The sequence below is a fragment of the Pollicipes pollicipes genome, unplaced genomic scaffold (genome assembly GCF_011947565.3).
Source record: "Pollicipes pollicipes isolate AB1234 unplaced genomic scaffold, Ppol_2.1 Scaffold_7261;HRSCAF=8764_pilon_pilon_pilon, whole genome shotgun sequence".
NCBI classification, from domain to species: domain Eukaryota; kingdom Metazoa; phylum Arthropoda; class Thecostraca; order Pollicipedomorpha; family Pollicipedidae; genus Pollicipes; species Pollicipes pollicipes.
Genome location: NW_023597054.1, coordinates 55,661,710 through 55,672,815, shown reverse-complemented (window position 1 = coordinate 55,672,815; position 11,106 = coordinate 55,661,710). Strand labels below are relative to the sequence as shown.

The 11,106-nt window shown below is 52.5% G+C and overlaps 1 pseudogene; it reads left to right on the top strand.

Moving 5' to 3' along the window:
• Positions 1 to 11,049: 11,049 nt before the first annotated feature.
• LOC119112139 (putative inorganic phosphate cotransporter) overlaps positions 11,050 to 11,106 on the top strand; it is a 22,450-nt pseudogene continuing 22,393 nt past the window's right edge.

Sequence of the window (11,106 nt, the reverse complement as noted above, 5' to 3'; positions counted from 1 at the left end):
TTAGAAGGTCACGGTGACCGAATATCCACGAGATTGACGATTGAAATAATTTGAAGCCTGATGAGCTATCTCACAATGTATGGCTTCGTCGAACACTCTGTTGTTACACCACGTCGAGCGGTTCCCTAGATATGCCCTTCTCCGACAGCTCTGGCCTAACTTTGACCTGCCATAGGTCAGAGACTTTACAACATAAGTCTAATTTTACGCCAAAAGATCTGCTATTCAGTTATTTACAGCTGTGCAAAGGTTGGCGCGGCTACGCCGCGGCTGTTCTGAAAAAATGCTGAAAAACCTTCGGGGGAGGGTCAATTTGACTCCCACCCGAGCGTGTGTTGATTGAGTAAGGCTCGCTTACACCTTGCGGACTGACTGCAGAATCTGCTGTGGATTCTGCAAATATCAGTGTTGTGGACTAGAGATGCTACCTTTAAGCCCGCAGACCCGCGAAGCGCAGGTAACAGAACTCCAAAACTGTCCCTAGCCCGCAACAGCCAAATCTTCAGAATTCGCAGCATATGATGCGGTCGCCAAGTGTTTAGACTACAGAGGCAACGCTTTTGTGCTGTTTGGCACTTAGTTTTTGCTGTCAACGCTTTGCGGGCATCCGGCTTTAGCAGCTGCGTCCGCAACAGTGTAATCTGCAGTGGGTTTTGCAGTTACTCCGCATGGTGTGAACGACCCTTAAAAATTCTAGCTTCTGGTCGCGGCGATGTTACAAAATACGAATGATGGTGTTTAGACAACTTGCATGTGCATGTTGTCCATATTCACAGGCGTATCCAGATATCCAGGGGTAAGGGTAAGATAATGATTTCATGGGTATTTCGTTTGTATTATTTTTACAGCACTCGTTTGTAAAAGACAGTTGTAAGCAAAAGCACGGGACTCATCAATGATTATCAAAACTTATACTCGGTCGTATGTACTCGTGAACAACACACGACGTGCGGTGTTGTAGCGTTGCCGCACGTCACCACGCCAAGTCAGAACGTCACCGTTCACCCTTCACAGTCTGCACTGAACGCACGGCTGCCGGACATGTGTGAGGCACATATCTCCACTGTACTTTTTCCTTTGCACACTGGTCTCGGCCAGCATGTCTTTGAGTCTTTGGACTCACTGCAGCCCTTTGGAATCCCGGTCTAGGAGCTGGGGGTCCTCGCACTCTGCGCCTCGACGACATTTTGTGCCATTGTTGCGAGGACGTTCGGACTCCCTTCAGAAGCCTGTGCCTTCCGCTTCTGCCCAGCAGCGTCCTCATCCCCTGGATGGTCTCCCGAGAGCACCCAGAAGAGCGCCTTGCCCATCCTTGTTGCAACAATAGCCCATTCATTAATGCCCAGTCGACGAGTGCATTTCGTTTTTAACGGCTTTCTCCGTCTCTGCTCTCCGAGATCATTTTCCCAAAGGCTCTCCATCGTCTGCAGTCTCCGGTGTGCTTGTGTGGGCACTGCAGGCGTGCAGGATGTGCGCGAAGGCGCACATACACGTAGCCCAATTTCTCGACTTGGCTTTTGCAGAATAGCGGTCGATTTTCTGATCACCAATATTAACGCCGCTCTTCACGTAGCCATAACATGTGTAGACCACTGGCTTTGTTTTGAGTTCTTCGTGACCACCAAGAAATACGGCGCAGTGGAGAGAAAAATGAATTTGCTCCTCGTGAATGTTTTTTTGTACCACGTAGGAATGGTAATTTATTGCATTCTATTCTTCCTTATATACGCTTCTGTGTGATGACATATTGTCGTGTACGTGACTGGTTGCCCTCTGTCCCGCCAACGTGATGACCGTATTGGTGGCACAGTGGTTTAGGGTACCTGCGTTGTGAGCGCGTACGCATTTCGTGTTGGGTTCGAATATCAAGAGCGGCGACTTTGTCTTTGTAAAGAGATATTTTACTTTCGCGTCTGTTCTCAAAGTTACGCGGTCACGTGACCCGGCCAATCACAGGCCGGGGAGCAGGTCACGCCTGGGGTCGGGGTTGGCAGTGGGCCAGTGGTGGTCCGGGCGGCGCCGGGGAAGGTTAGTCAGCTGTCGTTGATATTCACGACGTAGCTGGCTCCTCTCCCTCCGCTCGCTCTGACTGCTACTCCGGTCCTTCTACCCTCAGCTGTCGTTGATATACACGACATAGTTGGCACCTCTCCCCCGCTCGCCCTGACTCCGGTTCGGGTCCTTCTACCCTCCGCTGTCGTTGATATACACGACGTCAGCATGTCCTTGTTAATATCGCTGTTCATGATGTTGACACACCTTGAAGTGGCCGTTGTTGTTACCGACGACTGCTACCTCCCCTGGGGATCATAGCCGCCGTGTACTTTTATCGAATATATTCTAGCGATGTGGGAAGTTTGAATGACTTCATGCCCATGTGCTCCTGTTATTAATACGTTCTGTTTTGGTTAAAAAGGTCCACTTTGGTGTCCGAATTACGGCATAAATAGGTGACCTGAAACGCCTTTGGTCTACTAGAGATTAAATCAAGCCAGCCCAGCGTAGCAATATCATAACTTTTGGCTTCCTGCAGCGCTCTCAGGATTCCCTTTTGGTTTGTACTTATTACCAACCATGCAAACTTCTGAGCCAGCAGCCTTGGCTAGAGGAGTGAAGGTGTGAGCCCTTTCCGCGGAGATGTTACGCCCCATTATAATGTTGTTGCATATGAATTCCTTCACCAGATGCTGCAGCTCTGTGAGACCTGGTTGGTAGTGAGGTCCGGCTCGCTCGTCGGTTTGCCACGTAGACTGTGACAACAAACGAGACTATGACTGATATTTGGCGACACAGATGTCCAGACATGCGTCAGCGATTACAACGTGTAACGTTGGACTTTATTTGGAGGGTTTGTTTGCATTGCATTGGCAGAAGCTTATTTTGTTACGAATGGGATGCATCATCTTCTGCATGGCTAGGTAGTCCTGAAGCTGATTTTGTTACGAATGGGATGCATCATCTTCTCCATGGCTAGGCAGTCCTACGCAACCTTGCACCTGACATAGTTACGGTTAACGAGCTAAAGAAAATATGCATCAGCGCGCATCAAACCGGCGCTCCTAGCTCCTAGCTCCAACTCCTAGCGTCCAGTCGGCTTTCGACATCGGCGACACAACACATGACTGAAGGGTGCGGAAACGCTGCTGGCCCTTCGTTGCTGGAAACGCGGTGTCCTGCTCCCTCACGAGACAACGCGCGGCGCCGAACGCGAGATTTTGTCCACAATTCTCTGACGTACATCAGACCGATTGGGGTCCTCACTTGCGTGACATCAGTGTCCTTGTACATCCGCTCCCGGCCATGGACGCGACTTTCCAGACGATGTCGTGTTTGCTCTATTTTTTATCGTGTGGGACCACCAGAGTCAGTATTTCATCAGTCAAAAACTAGCGCTTGTCCCGGCACATGGGCGCGTTGCACCGGCCCAGGCCTGACACCGGGCCTATCACTGACGAGATGACATTAGACCGGTCCTGTTGGCCAGCAGCTCTCGGCGCATCTGTCGTGCATATTATCTCTTTTCCTTTCATATTAGTCGTGTATGGTTCTGTGGACAGGGTGCAGTTCCCACTAGTTGTTGGTGAGCAGACCCCACCATAGTTGCTCGGATCCAGCGCCGAGTATGCCATGCGCCGGCTGGAATCAGGTCGGCCGCTCTTGTTGTTCTTGCGGTGCATCAGACCAGCTAGTGCCGGCTCGGAGGCGGCAGCAGGCAGCGTGTCCAGCTCATCGCTGTCAGAATATGAGCTGTTCAAACCGCCGGTTTTCCCCCGATCGGCACCGTCGCTGTCGCTCTCATCGCTGTAGCCCAGGGTGTCCACAATGCTGTCATCGACAGTTCTCTTCTTGCCATTCACGGTTCGACACTGAGGAAGTAACCCCAGCGCAGCCCAGTTATGGTCCAGCACTACAGCATACACCTGGGCCGTACGACGAGATTGCCGCCTCCAGCGCAGCTGGCCACACAAGACCACTGCAGCTGGGCCATACGAGACCGCCGCCTCCAGCGCAGCTGGGCCACACAGGACCACCGCAGCTGGGCCATACGAGACCGCCGCCTCCAGCGCAGCTGGGCCACACAGGACCACCGCAGCTGGGCCATACGAGACCGCCGCCTCCAGCGCAGCTGGGCCACACAAGACCACCGCAGCTGGGCCATACGAGACCGCCGCCTCCAGCGCAGCTGGGCCACACAGGACCACCGCAGCTGGGCCACACAAGACCACTGCAGCTGGGCCACACAGGACCACCGCAGCTGGGCCACACAAGACCACCGCAGCTGGGCCATACGAGACCGCCGCCTCCAGCGCAGCTGGGCCACCCAAGACCACCGCAGCTGGGCCATACGAGACCGCCGCCTCCAGCGCAGCTGGGCCACACGAGACCACCGCAGCTGGGCCATACAAGACCGCCGCCTCCAGCGCAGCTGGGCCACACAAGACCACCGCAGCTGGGCCATACGAGACCGCCGCCTCCAACGCAGCCCAGTCCAATGACGGGACCCCGGGACCGGGGCAGCCAGATCACATGATGGAGAGTTGGGCAGTGCATAACCTGTCAAATATTATTGCAAAATTATCTTACAGATATGGGTAAAAGCGAGCTATGTCATTTCCTCAGTGGCCAAAAGACATCAGACCAAAAGTACTCACAAATGTAGATGTAAACAATGTAATATCATGAACAAGCTTTCCATTAATTTTAACAATTTTGGAAGCAGAAAGATAGTTACATTCGTACAGACGCTGACAACTTTTAATGCTATCGGTACATTCTGATTTTTGCGTTACAATTAGGTACCGAAACCTCGCAACCGCAAAATAAATCGGTAATAATAATAAAATAAAAAAGTCGGTAAGTAGTGACTTCAGTGGGTGGTGACGTGGAAGGTGTTGCCGCCATCGGGCTACGTCGTGCCCCTCCGTGCTGCCATTTAATTTACTATCTCTGAGCGTGCGTCTGTCTGTCTGTCCGTCTGTCCGCCTGTCTGTCCGCGTTTATTTAGCCAGATGCGCAGCACAGACGGCTGCACGGACTGCGGTCAAAGTAACGCATAGAGCAGGTGCAACCTTTGCCAGGGGTAGATCTAGACTTTTTGAAGGGGAAAGAGCTCTTGTAGAATGCCATTTAGAACACGTAATGGGTCTCACACGTACTTCCAGACATGTACATATATGCACACACACACACACACACACACACACACACACATATATATATATATATATATATATATATATATATATATATATATATATACATAAAGCACGACTCCGGGCTTGTGCCTTGGGCTTAGGTCTCTGAACCGCGCGTGAAGCGGCTGTGTGCGGGGAGCAAGACAATGTGTAACCGATGGGCCGGGCGTGATGATGAAGCTTACAAGTCAGCAGGCAACGTATAACAGGGACCCAGCCAACAGAATGGTGGGTTAAGTCACTGCTCAAAAAGTCAGTTTGATAACGGACTGACCATCCACCAGCAATGACCTTCTCATGTTAGGCCCGCAACCCTCGTAAACCACACGCATGCGCTGACTGTTAACACAGCTGGCCGCCCCAACAGGAGCAAAACGAGAACTCACGCAATTAATTATTTTAAATGTGATGTGGTATGCACACGATAGCATACACTCGGCCGTTCTTTTTTTTTGGGGGGGAGACAAATAATGGCTTCACGACTTCTGGGAGTGGGGGCGGTATTTACTTTTTGATCCCCACTGGATCCGTCCCTGGCCTTCGTGACGATTAACAACAAAAATTCAGGCCCTATCCGATACCAGAGATGGCCCCAGAACGCACGAGAGGAAGGGTATGTGTGGACACCAGGTGCTTTTTTACGATCCACATGTCATGTTGAGGAGACAACGAACAGGCTGTGCAGAGTTGAAACCAACGAAATACACCGCAAAGCTCGCGCTAATGGCCAATACAGCGTGCCCGGACGCAGAGGGCTATCAAGTAAAACGTGTCCCACAATGTAAAAACGCACAAGATTCGGCATCATTGTGAGCCCAACCAATCACATATGGCTGGAGGTGGCGCTATACCGAAGGTAAAGGGTGTGTTGCACACTTTTATGGGGTTTTGAACTGGGATAGCAATCTTGGAGACCTTTCGGTGTTGTTCACAATCCTACCCTTGTTAGGACGTAGCCCCTCTAGTTTCTGAGTCACACGCCAGCGAAAATGGGGAAAGGTATGTCGGGGAGAGTATTTCAAGGTCACCTTGGCATTTATGAGGTGTTAAAGCGTCATTAAAATTCCCCCACTCCATAAGCCAGGCGGTGATCAGGGCCAATAATAAAATTGTCGAGATGTTCATATCTGGCGTTCGTGAGCCAATTTCCAGATATAACGGTCATCAATTGGCTCTCGATCAATGTTGGGCATGGGACGGTGACGTAATCAAACTATGACACCTTGAGAATAATATTTCCTAAACAGAACATTGTGCTGTCCGGAGAAATCTTTTTCACTTGAAACCTTTGCTTAAAGGTATAAGTGAGCTTGTTTCATCATACTTGATGTTTGCTTCCATACCTCCAGTTGTGAAACATCCCTTTAAACGGCACATGCTCTTCGCACAAGGAAGCTGACACAAACCGGACAAACCGGAACTGACAAAACTGAACAACACCTGTTCGGCCTTCAGAGTGCACGAAACATGATGATGAGTGCAAGTGATCAAGGGGTGCCAAACAGCTTACAAATATTTACTTGGGGATGTTATCGGGAGAGGTTTCACCACGGTCATGCTCATGACGGGCCATGTGGCTTACGTTCAGCGCTAGACAGTTGCGTATAAATCTGGCCTAGATTTGCAGTAGTTCGAGAGGAAATTTGACATTTGCCCCTGCCCCCCAGCGGCGTCGCTGCTCCACACAGCGAGGCGAGCGGTAGCTTGCTGTAGAGACTATTTTCAGCCGACGCCTGGCGAGATGACCACCCCTGTAGACGCCGAATGATAAGTATGTAAAAAGCAGGTACAGGGCAGGGACCTGCCATTTAAATTGGTAAAAGCCGCTAAGTCAGTGAGGGGTCTCTTTATCGGCCAGGAGTCTCCACAATGCCTAAGGTTCCTGTGGTGCCAGGGGCCTTGAATCGGCCAGGGCGGTGCTTGAGGGGCCCCAAGAGAGGTCCGAAGAGCAGTCGGGACCGACAATCAAGCACCCGATTGGAAGGCTTAAGGCCTGTAAAGGCCTGTTAAGCTGTGGGTCGCGTTAAGGACCCCGGCCCGTAGGGCCGCAGCCTCAAATGCCAGTAAGTGAGTCTCTTGCACCGATTCAGAACCCCCTGGGATAATGCGATCCTCTATTTCGACCAGAGACCGCCAAAAACGAACAGCTGGCTACGTGTCTGTCCGACGCCCGGGAGCCCATTTCTCGAGCAGGAGCAGGACTGGGACCCGCGAATTACAGTTGCCGTGGTCCTTTAAACGAATGAGGACCAGGAGGAGGACCAGGCCCTTGTCTTGGTCAGAGGTTAACGGTACTTAACTGGGGCCCTGTATCGGTAAATGACCTTGGATCGGAACCGGAGATCAAGGGACCGACTGGAAGAGGCTGAAGGGTCAGAAGCGCTAGGGCAATGCAGGTCGCGTAAAGGACCTGTGCCCAAAAGGCTGTGATCCGAAAGGTCAGTCGGAGCACATCTTAGCCGCTTGGGGCACCCAGAACAATGCGGGCCTTATTCCGGTTATTCATCGACGAAGGTCAAGTTGGATGCATGAGGAGATATAAGCGTGCTTCAGACACCAATCTAGAGTTTGACCTGGTTTGACTTTATTTTGATCAGAAAACAAACATTGACCCTGGACCTGATTTGTGACATCACCATGACCTTCACGCCCGAACACAGTGAGACTGGACCGAGGCTGAGCGTGTTTCGTCCTGGCTAACCAAGGTCAGCCTGGCAGCAGAACACGCACCACGTGGCCGACCCGGCCGGCGGACGCACTTGGCCGGGTCGGGGCGGGCAGCGACCTCTGACGGGCCGGGGCGGTACGCGACCTCAGAGAGCATCACGGCGGCAGCAAGTTGAGATTTGCTGAGTGTTTGGTCCCAGTGCCTTTTGTGCCGTTTGAACGGCCGGGTCGATTCATCGGTCGAATGACTGAGATATTCAGGGAGGAGCCAGCCCCTTCCCTCTCACCCAATGGAAAGTGGTAAGTATCTCAGCAAAATCCGAGTTAACACGGCATCGAGACACTGGTATGGTGAATTTGTCATTCCTGGTCATTCTTGGAGGAAATCCGTTTTCGCGTGGCGACCGAGAGGCGCCAAAGCGCTCACCCCCCACCCCCACTGCGGGACTCCGTGTGCACCTGACCCACGCTGACGGCATGTAGTGCGCGGGAGTGCGATATCCCATAAGCCTGTCTCGTTCTCTGAGGCGCATCGCAACGCGCGGCAGGCCCTTTTGCGGCCCTTTGGAAAAATGCGGGATAAGCGAAGTAGCTTCCTGAGAAATGAGTGGTCCGAACCCTTTAACGTCAGTTCTTTTCCATGCGCCAACGTTGTGTTGATACTGAGCTTCCTTGAACTGTACGCGAGCAATGTTAACATTACGCTTCCGTGATAAGTGCGCGACCCCTGTCCCACCGGGCCCCACACCTCGCCGTGTGCGCTCTGCAGGATCGCTTCACGTGACGATGAAGCCGGCGACGCGTCCAGCGCGGCCTCTTGTCCAGACGGCTGCAGAGCAGCTGCTCAGCGACCACGTGCCGGCCCGCCGGCGTTTTCCGTTTATTTGCTCACAGCTGACGTGGCCAGGCGGGGCCGGCCGTCCCGGCGTGTGACGTCACACAGTGCGCGGTCCGCCGACGCACCCCAGCCGGCCGGCCAGCCCCGGCCGGCGCGCACCAGACCGTGCCGTACGTGACGTCACGTGACGCTGTACGGACGGCGGTAGGCGTTCCCGTACCGGGTCCGGCGCGACGCCCGGCTTCTGGCGCCCGTCAGTGCTGTCGACAATGAAGGTGCACATGGCACGTGGCTGTCCGGGATGCTGTACGCATAAGACCACTCCGTTCTACGCATGATCGTACCCGCGCGTGTTTGGAGTTCATGACGCACTCAGCAGCTGATACTTTATGAAATGAAGTGGAAACGGAACAAGCTTTCCTGTTGGCTGGGTGCAGCTGAATCCCCAACATCTCGTCAAATTAGAATAAGGTCTTTGGTGTCGCATGAAAGAAAACTTTTTAAAAAAATATTTCAGTTGAACCATCACATTTTCTGGAAAGTTCTGCTTCTGGACGTTACGCCGTAGTTCTACATTACAACGAAGCGAGTTGCGGCTCTACCCCCGCCCCCCCCCCCCCCCCTCCCCCTGAGGTGACTTTGGTCCTCGCACCTCCCACGGCGTGTGGCTCTCCGGGTACCTCCGGACACGAAAATAGTGTGGTGGGGCCGAAAAAGAATGGTGCCCATGCGCTTTTACTTGGTCTCATGGATCCATGTTTACTGCGTAATGGGAAGAAAACGTTATCTCTTTTAAGTCGCTACCATCACGAGCAGGCAAGACAGCTACTCTGGAGCTCGAACAAAGCATTATTATACCGGTGCGCTTGCTTACAAGAGCAGATCCAGTCGCTCAGTCCACAGGAGACAAGAACACCAGCAACAAGACCCTGCTCTAAGACATCCGGGCATATTTTAGGAGATTTTAAAGCAAAGGCAGCCCCGGAAAACGGAAGAAGGTGTGGGCGGAGTAGAAATAGAGAACTTCGACTCCTTGTATTGTATGACATTTTTAAAAAAAAATAGAGACGTGTAACATATGCTGACTCATCCTTACCATTCCGTCCACTGACTGCCCAAATTCCTAAGTTTGAGCGTCTTAGAATCGTTTCCATTGGAAAATTTAAAAAAAAAACGATTGGGGTGGCATTTTGGGCGACTCGGGAGCAGTGGCGGATCCAGAATTCCGTCAATGAGGTAGCCTCGCAACACTGCGCCCCACCCCTGTGGAGTTTCTGGCTCCCCACAAAAATTATGCGATTTCGGTTATCCAACGTAAATATTCCAATGCTTCGAGATCCTTACGTTTGTTTTATGCGGGGAACCATTTACTGTGTGCAGCTCCAGAGAATTGGACGTGGTGCGTTTGGTCATGCATGGGGCGCGTCGATCCTCTCGCGATGACGTTGGAATCCGCCGTTTGGAGACATTTGTTTTAGAGAAGATATGGTAAAATGAGCCCGGGTTGATTGCCAATTATCATCAAAATCAGGCACGACACTTGATTCCAAGGTTGACTGCGGCTGGCCAGTTTCCGGGCTAGCTGGCTTGCTGATGTAGAAGTTTGAAGTAAAAGATGTAGAAATAGAATCAGCTGATGGTAAATTACTAAAAAAGAATTGCTTTTTCCTGTAGTATGGGGGTACAAAATTTGATGACAGTCGAACTGTGTTAAGAATATGATGTGCAAGTGTGCTGAGTACCACGAGTCCACAACCAAGGAAAATTAAGTGCACGACGTCCTCGGCGTGTGCGGTTATCTTCGGCAATTGCGCATATCGGAACATATGCGGCCGCTTCTATCTGCGGTAAGACGCAAAGATAATCGTGTGTAGATATTGGATTTGTGTAGAATTAAGCCAGCCAGGTCTGCATACGCGAACAGGAAAAACGCCACGAATTACGAAAATGCTGAAATTCGCGAACACACGCATTTTGACTACAGAGGAGAGCTTCCAAGACAGCATTCTGTGTTCAATCTCCCATGTAGTTGAGCTCAAGGGATTTCACAGCGTGGTTGGAGGCTGTTGAGGGTGGCTGCAGGTGCCACACTTGCTGCCGCGAGCTACAGGCGGCCGAGCGGGTGTGCGCGAGGCTGGCCCTGCCGCAGGGGCGTGCTGAGCCGGACCAGCAGGCGGGGCGGCCGGCCGGCTCGCGCTGGGCGGTCGGAGGGGATCGGCGTCTGCAGCCCGTCGGATGTGTCGACATGCCCCTCACCCCTCGTCTGCTCCGCATCAGCCGTAAACACGGCAGCCGGGGCCGTACAAAAGCGGCCGTCGCCGCTCTGTCCGGCTTGCTGTCGCTGTAGAAGCGACCCGTGTGGACCGGCGCGTCGTGTGTCCGCAGAGAGCGCGTCCAGTCCGGCAC